The following is a 13,293-nucleotide window of genomic DNA, read 5'->3' on the forward strand; positions in this document are numbered from 1 at the left end:
TCCTCAGCACAGTCGTCCTGTGTTTTCTCCCCGCAGAGTTCTCATCATATTGCATTGCATGTAGTAATCATTGCATCTTCAAAATTGCGTAGCATTTCCATTCCAGATGGAGCATTACGCCATAGAAAAATTCAAACATATGCATTCATGTGTTTAAAACCGCATCAGACCACATCCCCGGCAGAGGCGGATCATTTTTGTTCGACATCAGCACCAAGTCTGCTACAGTTGCTTCAACAGCATTCAGAATTTGCTTATCCCCACAGAGGTTTATTTCCTCACCCGGTGGTGACAGAGGTTTATTTCCTTACCTGATGGTGACAGAAAGTTTGTTTCTCCCCAGCAAGACCCCTAGCAAGTGATCAGTCTTGCCTTGACATATCCAAGATATTGTTCTTTGTGATACCAGTAAGTGTCGTATCAACACCTGCGTGTGCCTTCTTTGTTTTGGTGTCGGTAAACGCCATTGCTTCGGTGTCGGTAAACATCGAGTCTCACCCAGTCATCGGTAAATGTCTGGTCATTTTTTTGGTGTCGGTAAACGCCATTGTTTCGGTGTCGGTAAACATCGAGTCTTTCTTTCAGTCATCGGTAAATGTCTGATAAATCCCCATCAGAAATCCCCAGTAGAGTCGTCTGTAAATGTCCTACCCGGTTTTCAGTTGCAAATATGTGTTTGTCTCACCAATAATTTTCTCATCCCAGTCATCGGTAAATGTCTGGTCATTCTTTTTGATGTCGGTAAACATCATCTTTCGATGTCGGTAAACATCGTGTCTCACCCCAGTCATCGGTAAATGTCTGGTCATTCTTTGTTCCCTTGTCAATAAAATCAGAACCCCCCAGAAGTCGTCGGTAAACGTCTTGTCTGGTATCACCACAAAGATTTTGTTCCTCCCCAAGCGGAGATGACATCGGTAAATGGCCTTGATATCGGTAAATATCAAGTCTGCTTTGAAGCCACCATCGGTAAATGGTCTCGCTTCCTTTCAACATCATCTGTTTCCCAGCAGCCATCGGTAAATGGTCGTGCTGAAGTTGATATCGGTAAATATCAAGGTCCCAGTTTTAACCATCGGTAAATGGTTTGGTTTTTCAGAAGTTTGTTTCCCCAGCCGTCATCGGTAAATGGTCGTGCTGAAGTTGATATCGGTAAATATCAAGGTTCCAGTTCTTCAAACCATCGGTAAATGGTTTTGCTTTTCTGAAGTTGTCATGCAGTTGTCATCGGTAAATGACGTGGTTTTCTTTGTATTATATCCGGTCAGTGCAAATTTCTACGGTTCTTTTGTATTCAATCCCTGTTTACCCTGAAAGTCTGACAGCCACTGCTATCATCCGTTCGGGTTCCCAGCTGATTGAATAGGGGCAGCTGTAGCACCTCAAATTTGCACCTATCATTGTACATACATTTTCATATTAGGTCATAGCATATCATGATACATTGCATAACATTTGCATTGTACCTCAGTTGCCTCAAGTGCAAGCAAGCAGAAATTAAGTCAAATTGATCAGGAGGTCAGTCAACCAATCAAGCAAAGGTGTTTCTCAAGGAATCAAGGCCCTAGGGTTTGTCCATCAAGTTCACATGCCTTGGGGGTCTTCTTGAAGTGTTCAAGTCAAGGGTTGAAGGCTCAGATGTCATCAGTCAATGCAAAGCCAGGTCAGAAACCCTAGATAATCAACAGTCAATCAAAGCAGTGGATGGTGGCCATTCTTGTGGAATTTGGGCACCATGGTCATCAATCAAGAGTTCATATGTCTTGTTACATCATTTGAAGTCAAAGTCTCAAGAAATTAGGGTTTGGAATTCATCAGAAGTGCACAGTCAAGGCCAAAACCCTAGAAAGTCAAAGTTGGTCAACTGTGGTTGATTCTTTGGATTTGATGGATGGAATTGGTTTGAAGGAGCTTATTCATGTCCTAGTAGGTCTCATATGTCATGGGAATCAACATCATGGAAGAATATCAAGCCAATCAGAAAATTTCCCAAAATAGAAACTGGACCTGTAATTTCAACTGCCAAAAATGGAAACTTCTTGATCTTCAACTTGCATCATGATAAAAGCTTCAAATGAATTTTTGCCCAACATGAAAGTTGAAGGTCTTGTTCTCCCATTTTCAAAAAGTCCAAGAACTCTCAAATCCCATGTATGGTTGTCAAGATATGATCCAATCATTTTCATCAATTTGTGAACTTCAACTGAGCATATCTCTCAAACCATAAGGCCAAATTTGGTGGGGTTTTTTCCTACAAACCACATTTTTCATCCTCTTTCCAAAAATATAAACTTCATGACCTAAAACCTTGCCAATCAAAATGGCATTTTTGGACCTATTTCATTAAAAATCAAAGTTTGACCAAACTTTGACTTTTTGATTTATGGACTTTTTGAACAATTGGCCAATTTGGAAATGTTCCATACATTATTTGTGACATGTTCCAAGCATAAAACCATGATCATTTCACCATTACACTATCATTATGGACCAAATTGCAAAAACTTGAAAATTGGCAAATAAAGCAATTGCTTCATTTTGGACAAAACAAGTACAACAATTCTTTGAGCAACCAAAAACAGCAGTTTGGCAGGTCATTTGCAGCATGCTCAGGCCCAATTCGACCAACTTCACACCTCCCTCCTCCACTTACATACCAATGAGCAAAAATGCAAAATGTGTCATTAAGCATAAACTAGCTTAGCACTTGGATTAGTGAGGGTAAACAGATGCATATAAACCTTTTTTTCTGTTCATTTTCAAAAACCCTAGAGCTGCAGCCACACGAAAATCCTCTCATTCCCTCATTGTGCATTTTTGCAAAAGGTGATATTCTGAGCAAACCATCACAAACCACAAGAAGCTCTTGTTTCCTTCACCACTTGAACAACATTTTGAGTCCATTTTCACCATCGTTTCCTTGCTGTAAAGCTGGCCTTGGTTCTGTTTTCCTCAAGCTACCTCCAAGGGTGAATCAAGTTTGGAAGAAAACCAAGGGTTGCTGAGCTAACAAACTTCAAGGATCTATCATTGTAGAGCACGAGGGAGGTCTGTTTGAGTTTGAATCGACCAAAGCAACACTGTATTCTCAGTTTCTTCAAATCAGGTAGGATTTTCGACCAACCCTTTTCTCAAAATGATGACCTGCTTATGATAGTCCACTTCATGCTGATTCCAATGAGCATTTGCTTGCTTGAAATGATCCACTGTGTTGAGAGAAATATGATTTTGAAGTTCTATGCTCAAACTCATTTGTGTGGATTTCTTTGCTATATGCTCGAATTGATGATGATTAATGCTACATTCTTGATGCCTGATGCTTGGTGATGCTGTTAGAGTGTTTAATTTTTAATTCTGGGCGTGTTGATTTTTTAAGATTGTTGATGATGAATGTTCAAATGCTGCTGTTTGAAACCCTACCAGGCCCAGAATCTTCCTTTGATTATGTGTGTTTTGATGTTGATTAATGCTGCATGATATTGGTTTCATGGCCACGTTATGGTATAATGTTGTTGTTCATGAGTTGTTGTTTTTAAAAAAAATGATGAACAAGTGATGTTGAAATGGTTTACTGTAATAAACATTAGAAACCCAGGTTTTTTCTTCTACTGTACGCGTCTTTGTTTTTTCTTTGCCATGCTGATTACTTTTAAAAGGGTTTATTTTATTAATTGTGCATGTGGCTATTAAAAAGAAATGGTGATTGGCTGTTATCCTTTGAATCCCAGCGTCCCATTAATGCTGGACGACAGCATCTCTGCCAGCGCAGGCTTTTGCTGCTTTTGGCATTATTTGGTTGCCTTCTATTTATTGCCCTGCGCTTGTCTGGGGAGACATGATGCTGATTGTGGCAGTGGGACAGGCGTGGTTGCAGTTGGTTTAGGGATCCCCAAAAATCCCATCATTTTCTGCGCGACAGCACTGTTGTTGCAGCCTTTTTGCTTTTATTCATTTTGCCATGAGCCATTAATTGACACTGTCTGGGAACAATGATTGGAGGCGCAATTTGCCATGCATTCATTTGGCCGTGGGACCCACCTGCTGACTAGTGCGCAGAGTGCATTTTCTTTTTTTTCTTCTTCTTCTTTTTACTTTTTTAAATAATCATTTAATACATATTATTTGTTCATGTTTTGCTCAATTATTCACTTAACTTCAATAATTCATTTCTTCCTCAATCTTCACCCAAAAATTCTGATTCTTTTTCCACAATGTTCATGATTGAGTCTAGAATTTAATTGTGAATTTTAATTAATTTTCCATTGGTTGGTTTTTAATTGACAAATATTCTCCCAACATGTGTGCATGAATGATACCTTTGGCCATTCCAATTGGGAAATAATGATGTTGCATCCAATGAGCTTGAAATTTTTTGTGATGAAACTAGACATGTTGACCTTCATTTTGGTATAAAGTTTGTGGATTTCCCATTTGTGGTTTGCTGGATATGATTTTTTGAAGTTATGTGTCACATTTGGTGTTGTACCATGATCATGCATTTTCCCTAATTTTGTTCACATGCTTCCTCTTATCCAATTGACCCCAAATTTTGCATGAACCATCTATCACATGTCTAGTTTGTGTATGAATTTTCTTGGAATTAATCTTGCTGTTTTCCATTTGATTGAGAATTTTCTTCCATACTTGGTCATTTGTTGACTTTTTGTGCTATGCCTTGCCAAATCTTTTGTGAAATTCTCAAATCTTATTGTATGTCCATGAATTTTCATATGTGATAACTAGACATCTCAAGCTTTGCATTGGTGTTAATCTCATTCATTTCTCTTCTGTTTTCAAATTGATATGATTTTTTTTGAAGTTGACCCATGCTTGTTGACTTTCATTGTGCTTACTTGAAATTAGTTTGACTTCATGATTTTATTTGACTGCCTTCCTCTCATCCAAATGCCATGAAATTTTACATGTCTACCATGTTAGATGTTAGGATTGAGTGTGATTTATTTCATAATTTTTGGAATTATTTGAGTTGACTTTTGATGCAAGTCATTCTGTTGATTTTTGTATGCTTTCCTTTGCCTTGTTTTGATTTCAAATATTCATGAAATGATAATGATGCATGATTTGAATGTGGGCCCAAGTGTGTTAGCTTCCCAAATGTTTGACTTTGACTTTGAGTTGACTTTTCCTTGCTGCCTTGACCTTTTCTTTCATGTTTGACCCTAGGCTAGTCCTAGTGGTCCTTTGGACTTATGTTGAGTTCATCTGTTTCAGGTTGAGCACAATGCTTCAAAGATCACTCAAACTTGTTTGAATTTGATTTGTTTATCCCATGCTAACCTTTGTTTTGCAGATGGTTTGACTCATAACTTGAGTCTTATGCTTTGCTCAGTTGATCCCCTGTGTTGACTGTTTGCCATTGCTTTTGATTTAAACTTTTGACTTGTTTACTAATAAGTTTGACTTTTTCAGGTACTTTAGTTGCTTAAGTTCTCTGAACTTGCTTGCTTTGCTATTTTAGCATTTGCTTTTGAGGTATAAACCTTTCTTTCTTCATGTAGTCTGGAGACCCGGTCTGTTATTTGACCGGGCAAACTGTCTGAAGTCCTCCTTAAGAGGCAATGCCTGTGTATGTTTACTTTGTCCCTGTACAGAGTCAAAGACCTCCTAAGTGAAGAGGCAATTGGTGGAAGGTAGGGATATGCAATCTATCCCCCACTATTCAGTGTGTCTTCTGTCTTGCTCACACCACTGTGTTGATGCACTTCAGATAAAAACCCAAGATCTTGTGCAATTGCACAGTTGAGTCAGTTTAAATGTGTAGAAGGGTTCCCACTTTCTGAACCCACACATTCTTGTCAAATGCTCTCCCAGGCCAGGGATAGAAGCAATGAGGCACACCCCTCATCTCCTTTCATCTGCTTCACCTTAGCCTTTCAATGGCAAGGTTAAGAGCAACACTTACCCCATTCCAGTTGGCCCTAGTGCCTAACCTTTGATGTTTGAGCCCCCTTGTTGGTGTGTTTATTTTATGCTGTATGTGTTTGTGATTGCCTGTTTGCTTTGCCTCTTTAGGTTTAGCTTAGACTTGCCCTTGTGCAAGGTAGGTTGTGCTTGACTTGCTTCCTGTGCAAGTCAAGTCTGTGTGGCTTAACCCTTGTGTGAGCCATGCTTAGAGCTTGTTTGGCCGAACTACGGCAACTCTGATTCTCATGTTCAAATGAGATACGTAGGCACGAGACGCGATGTCTTGCCGAGTTTGACTAACCACTAACATCTGATTTCTCTTCTCTCACCCCTGTGTGATTGAGATCTTTCTCTTCTCTCACCCCTGTTGTGATTGAGATATCCCCTTTCTCTTGCCCTAGTTGCAATCGAGACTTTGCTTTTTCCTGTGTCGGTTCAGGATAGGTTGGCCCGCGTGCCATTTAGCTAGAAACCTTAACTTAGGGTTGACTTTTGCATGACAACATCTAGGCTCGAGTCGTAGTCTCCCTAGAGTTGTGTCTCCCTCTGTTATCTGGTTAGGCTAGATCCTTGTCCCTGCGTAGGGGAACTACATCGCCCTGATCTTCATACCAGATGAAGTATGTAGGCAGGAGATTGAGCTGATCTCTCCGGGCGCCCTTTTTCTTTTTGTGTGTGTTGTCTGACCTTTGCTAGGCTCGAGTCCCCGTACTCCTTAGCATTTGCTGTCTGTTTGTTTGTGTTTGACAGTTGTAGGCTGAGTCCCAGACTCCCTATCTATCTGTTGTGTAGTTTAGGTTCGGATGCTGACATAAGTCCATCGATTGGCATTCAGGCTCCACGTTTGCCTGTGTTTTGTTTGTTTGTGCGCGTGTCAGCCGAGCTACGAATGCTCTGATTCTTCTCTCGTCCGAGAAGATACGTATGCATAGGATGCGATATCCTAGCGAGCATGTTTCATCTCCCCAGTCCGAACTACTTCGACTCTGATGTCTATGCTTGATAGACTAAGTAGGCCCAGGATGCGATATCCTGCCGAGTCAGTTTCAGTCAGTCTCTTTTGTCTCTTTCAGCCAGTGTGTGTGTGCGTGAGCAGTGTTTTAGCAACCAATTTATCCTTCCTTTTGTGCGTGGATCCCGTAGAGTACTACGGATGCGTAGGGTGCCTAACACCTTCCCTTCGCATAACCGACTCCCGAACCCATCCTCTTTGGTCGCGAGACCATGTTCTTTTCCTAGGTTTACTCTGAGCGTTTCCTTTCCCTCTTTTGGGATAAATAACGCACGGTGGCGGCTCTGTTGTTTCTTTCTTTTCCCGCCGGTTTTTCGCGCGATGCGACAGCTGCTCGCAACATCTTCTTTGCCATTGCATGTCCATTGGAATGAGTACCAAAGGAACCTTCATGCACTTCAGCCATCAACAAGTCTGCTTCGTGTCTATCCATGCATCTGAGCAAAACCATGTCGAAGTTTCTCTTGTACAGTATATCACCATTCAAGTAGAAGTTGCCGGTTAATCTTCTCAAAGTCTTCTTATCTTTCAAATATGCCCCAGACGGGTAAATCTAACTTTGGAGGAAACATTTGATGTCGTAATACCACGGCTTCTCGTCTTTGATCTCGTCAATAGTAAACACATGAGTTGGCCTATCAAGACGCATCACAGACAAATTGGGAACCTCGTTCCAATACTTCACTATAATCATTGATGCCAACGTTGCAAGAGCATCTGCCATCCGGTTCTCATCTTGATGGATATGATGAAATTCAACCTTTGTAAAGAAAGTTGAAATCCTCCTTGCATAATCTCTATATGGTATTAAACAGGGTTGATTCGTCTCCCATTCACCTTTGATCTAATTCACAACCAAAGTTGAATCTCCAAAGACATCCAAATACTTTATTCTAAGATTCATGGCCTCTTCAAGCCCCATAATGCAAGCTTCATATTTTGCCATATTGTTTGTACACTTGAAAGTTAATCTATCTGTAAATGGTAGATACGTGCCTTGAGGAGTAATGATCACTGCCCCCAATGCCATTACCACACTGATTAACAGCTCCATCAAATACCATGCCCCAACGGGAACCAGGTTCTGGCCCTTCTTCAAGCAATGGTTCATCACAATCTTTCATTTTCAAGTACAAAATCTCTTCATCAGGAAAATCATACTGCACTGACTGGTAATCTTCAATTGGTTGGTGAGCCAAATGGTCAGCCAAGATACTACCTTTGATCACTTTCTGAGATCGGTATTCGATATCATACTCTGATAACAACATCTGCCAACGGGCAATCCTCCTAGTTAAAGCGGGCTTTTCAAATATATACTTGATTGGATCCATTTTGGATATCAACCAAGTGGTATGATTCAACATATATTGACACAGATGCTTAGCAGCCGAAGCTAATGCCCAATAAGTCTTCTCAAGCATAGAATACCGAGTCTCACAGTCGGTGAAATTCTTACTGAGGTAGTAAATTGCAAATTCTTTCTTTCCAGTCTCATCTTGTTGACTAAGAACGCAACCCGTACTATCTTCAAGTACAGTCAAATACATGATCAATGGTCTTCCTTCAACAGGTGGAGACAAAATCGGAGGCTCAAGTAGATATTCTTCGATATTGTCAAAAGCTTTCTGGCAGTCTTCGGTCCAATCACAAGACTGATCTTTCCGAAGAAGCTTGAATATAGGCGCACATGTGGCAGTCATGTGGGAAATGAATCTGGAGATATAATTCAAGCGGCCTAGAAAACCTCTGACTTGCTTCTCAGTTTTGGGCGCAGGCATATCTTGTATTGCTTTGACCTTGGCAGGATCAACTTCAATACCCTTCTCACTGACAATAAAACCCAACAACTTACCAGAACGAACACCAAAAGTACACTTATTGGGATTCAAGCGGAGTTTATATTTCCTCAAACATTGGAATAACTTCAATAAATGCTCAACATGCTCCTCTTCATCAATTGATTTAGCAATCATGTCATCGATATAAAATTCAATCTCTTTATGCATCATATCATGAAAAAGAATAGTCATTGCTCTTTGGTAAGTTGCACCAACATTCTTTAAACCGAAAGGCATCACTCTATAACAGAATGTTCCCTAAGGTGTAATGAATGTGGTCTTTTCCATATCTTTGGGTGCCATCTTGATATGATTATATCCGGAAAATCCATCCATAAACGAAAAGACTTTGAATTTAGCAGTATTGTCTACCAACATATCAATGTGTGGCAGAGGGAAATCATCTTTCGGACTAGCTTTATTGAAATCTCTATAGTCGACACACATACGGGCTTTTCCACCTTTCTTTGGCACTGGCACAATATTTGCCACCCATTGCGGATACTCAGCGGTTACAAGGAAACCGGCATCAATCTGCTTCTGCACTTCTTCTTTGATCTTCACTGTCATATCAGGATACGTTCTTCTCAACTTTTGCTTGACTGGCGGGCATTTTTACTTCAACGACAATCTATGCTCCACATTCTCAGAATCCAAACCAGGCATGTCTTGATAGGACCAAGCAAACACATCTGAATACTCTCGAAGAAGATTAATCAACCCCTTCTTGACGTCTGGACATAGGCGAGACCCAATCTTGACTTCCTTCACATCCTCCTCGGAACCCAAGTTGACTAGCTCAATCTGCTCTTCGAAAGGCTGAATGGTATTTTCATCTTGCTCAAGAAGATGAGATAATTCATCACTCACTTCTACATCACTTTCCTTTTCGGCTTCAAACATAGGGAATTCAAACTTTGGAGAAGGAGAAGGATCAATGTATTCAATGGGGTTAGGAACCAACCTATATAATGATTTGATATTTTGATTTTAGAGAAGTGAATTTGTGACCAAATATTATGCAGATGGGTAATTATATTGTTTATTTATGTTTTTTGTGATTACCATTTTCAGAATAAAGCAAAAAGTAAAACAAAACATCATAGATGTGGATGAATAGAATTAATTTTATTAATGATCAATTTGAAAATGCCCAAACAATGTTCGCTTCTCCCTTAGGCATAGGAGAAGGATTTTAAAAACATATAAAAGCAATTACTTAGATTGATGCAAAATAACAGGAATATCACCAACATTCCAATTGTTGCAAGTCTTTCCATGCGTCACAAAATTGGTGCAGTCTTCCTCTTCGTCACCCTCTAACATAACAGCTAAGTGTTGTTCATTGCCATGAATGAACCCTTCGCTACAAAATCTAAGTTGCATATCCTCAGACCTTGCAGTTGATGAACCTTTCTGGAACCCCAAACCGATTATGCCTTTGTTGTCGGAGACCTCTACCATGCACCCCCACTGATCAACGTCGCCTTCTTCCACAATCTTCTTAGCATCTTTCAATGAGGACATAGGTGCCCCAACTCTCTTTTCAGCAGCAATAGACAAGGCTTGGAACGAAGTTCCAACCTCATCCTCAGCTTCAACATAAGAGAAAAATGACAAGTGGCTAACTGACAGCGTTTTCTCTCCACCAACAATCACAAGTTTCCCATTCTTCACAAATTTAAGTTTCTGGTGCAATGTGGAGGTAACAACTCCTACCTTATGAATCCATGGCCTTCCCAACAAGCAACTCTAGGCCGGGTGGATATCCATTACTTGAAAAGTAATTTGAAAATCACTCGGACCTATCTTAACTGGAAGGTCCACTTCACCAATAACCGTTTTGCACGAACCGTCAAAAGCCTTGACGATTACACCACTATACCTCATAGGCGCTCCTTGGTATGATAACTTTGACAAAGTTGACTTCGGTAGCACATTCAGTGACGACCCGGTGTCAACAAGCACATTTGACAAAGCATCCTCTTTGCAATTCATAGAAATGTGCAAATCCAGATTATGATTTCTGCCCTCCCCAGGGAGTTCTTCATCACATAAGCTAAGATTATTGCAAGAAGTGATGTTAGCCACGATATGATCGAATTGATCCACTGTAACATCATGTTCTACAAAAGCTTGTTCCAGAACTCTTTGCAGTGCTTCTCTGTGTGCTTCAGAATTCATGAGCAGAGACAACACTGAGATTTTTGAGGGGGTTTGGAGCAGCTGCTCCACCACATTAAACTCACTCCTTTTGATCAATCTAAGTACTTCATCATCGTCGTTAGCCTTCAAATCGCTGGATTCACCAGACTTACCTTTTGAAGCACCAACTGGATCTACAACAGGCACTTCCACCTTCTTTCCAACAAATGATTCTTCCTTATCCTTTGGGAACACCGACCCAAACACTCGACCACTGCAGGTCACCTTGGTAACATCAGCAATGCTCACCACAAAGCTAGTCGTAGGCAACGGGACCTCTTGACCACCTTTTATCATTGTAGCATTATACTAATATGGCATAGCTTTATCAGATGAATACGGGACCGAGCCTGCTAACCGTATAACCAACAGCGATACTGATCTATTATTGACATTGTTACTGTTGCTGATGTCGTACTGAATTACCAATCTCTATGGCTGCTTGAAACTAGGCACTATGACATTTACATCGTCATCTACATGACGGGATTGAACAATTTGAATCATGGCTTCATCCATCAGTCGTTGGATGTCCCTTTTCACAACTTCGCAACCCCTCGGGTTAATGCTACAGATAACACAACCGTCATGGTCATGTTCACAATCACTTACCAAACAAACATCCTTATGCATCTGCACCAAGGATCTCCGAATAAAACTCACATCAAAAACCTTAAACTCGCCAGGACAACCATCCACCATATTCACAGAAGATTTCCCATGGGCAGGTAGTGGATTTGCTTTCACATTTGGCGCACGGTCCTCAAAGGACACCATTCCATTCTTCATCAGCTTTTGTACCTCATACTTGAGCGGATAACAATTCTCGATATCATGTCCGGGTGCTCCTTGATGAAAAGCATAACGGAGCTCAAGCTTATACCACCATGGAAGTGGTTCTGGAATTTGCGGCGGGTTCCTCGGTTGGATTAGGTTCTTGAGAACCAAAGAGGGATACAATTCTGCATAAGACATAGGAATCGGGTCGAAAGAGACCTTCTTCCTCTCGAAGTTTTGTTGATGATGATTGTTGGTATTGTTGTTGTTGTAGGTGTTTTCTCATTGTTTCAGTTGTTGTTGTTGACGTTGTTGTTGTTGACGTTGTGGTTGTTGAACTAGTGTTGATTGTTGATTAGAAAACATAGGGATAACTGAAGATACTTGATGATGATGTTGACGGGATGGTGGATTCCTTCTGATCTGAGGCCTCCTCTGCCTCCCACTGCTTATTGCATTTGGTTCATTTTCCTTTTTCTTCCCAAAATTACTACCATACCTCTTACTTGAAGATGCTTCATCTTTCGAAAAACGTCCCTCTCAGACTCCTTCCTCAAGCCTCATCCCATGTTTACCATTTCGGTAAAGTCATTGGGGGCACTAGCGATCATTCGTTCATAATAAAATGAACTCATAGTTTTCAGAAAGATCTTTGTCATCTCTTTTTCCTCCAAAGGAGGAGTGACCTGGGCAGCCAATTCCCTCAATCTCTGCGCATACTCTTTAAATGTATCCTTATCCTTCTGAGACATAGACCTCAATTGGTCTCTATCAGGCGCCATATCCACATTGTACTTATATTGCTTGACAAAAGCCTCTCCCAAGTCATTGAAAGTACGAACGCTTGCACTGTCTAATCCCATATACCATCTGAGCGCAGCACCGGTCAGACTGTCTTGGAAGTAATGAATCAACAGTTCATCATTGTCAATCTGAGTAGACATCTTGTGAGCATACATCACTAGATGACTGAGTGGATAAGTGTTCCCTTTATACTTTTCAAAGTAAGGTACATTGAACTTCACCAGGATCTTGACGTTGGACACTAACACAACTCAGCATCACTCTTTCCAAACAAGTCCTTACCCCTTAGCGTCTTCAATTCCTTGCGCAACTCAAGAAACTGATCCTTCATTTCATACATTTTCTCATAAACATCCGGATCCTCAGACGGCTCGGGGTGATAAATGGTGTCTTCTACACGGGGTAAGGTGTGCACAATGGGAGGTGGCACAGACATGATCAGGCTAGATGCCAGCATGGAAGCAAAAGTAGGCATAAAACCTTCAGGCATACAGTTGGACGGAATTCCCCACGGGAATCCGGAAGGCATAGTGGGCGCAAAATGAGCGGTAACAACAGGCATGGTAGAGGTAGCCACCTCTGAAATAACTGTCCTCTAAGGAGGAGGAGTTGCATGTGTTGGAGAAGATTGGCTCTGAGCAGCCAACACTGACTCCATCATGGCAGTCAGGCGGGTGATCTCGTCCTTCAACTCTCTGTTCTCTTGCTCTAGATACTCCATAATTCTCA

Source organism: Lathyrus oleraceus, chromosome 5 (genome assembly GCF_024323335.1).
Source record: "Lathyrus oleraceus cultivar Zhongwan6 chromosome 5, CAAS_Psat_ZW6_1.0, whole genome shotgun sequence".
Taxonomy (NCBI): domain Eukaryota; kingdom Viridiplantae; phylum Streptophyta; class Magnoliopsida; order Fabales; family Fabaceae; genus Lathyrus; species Lathyrus oleraceus.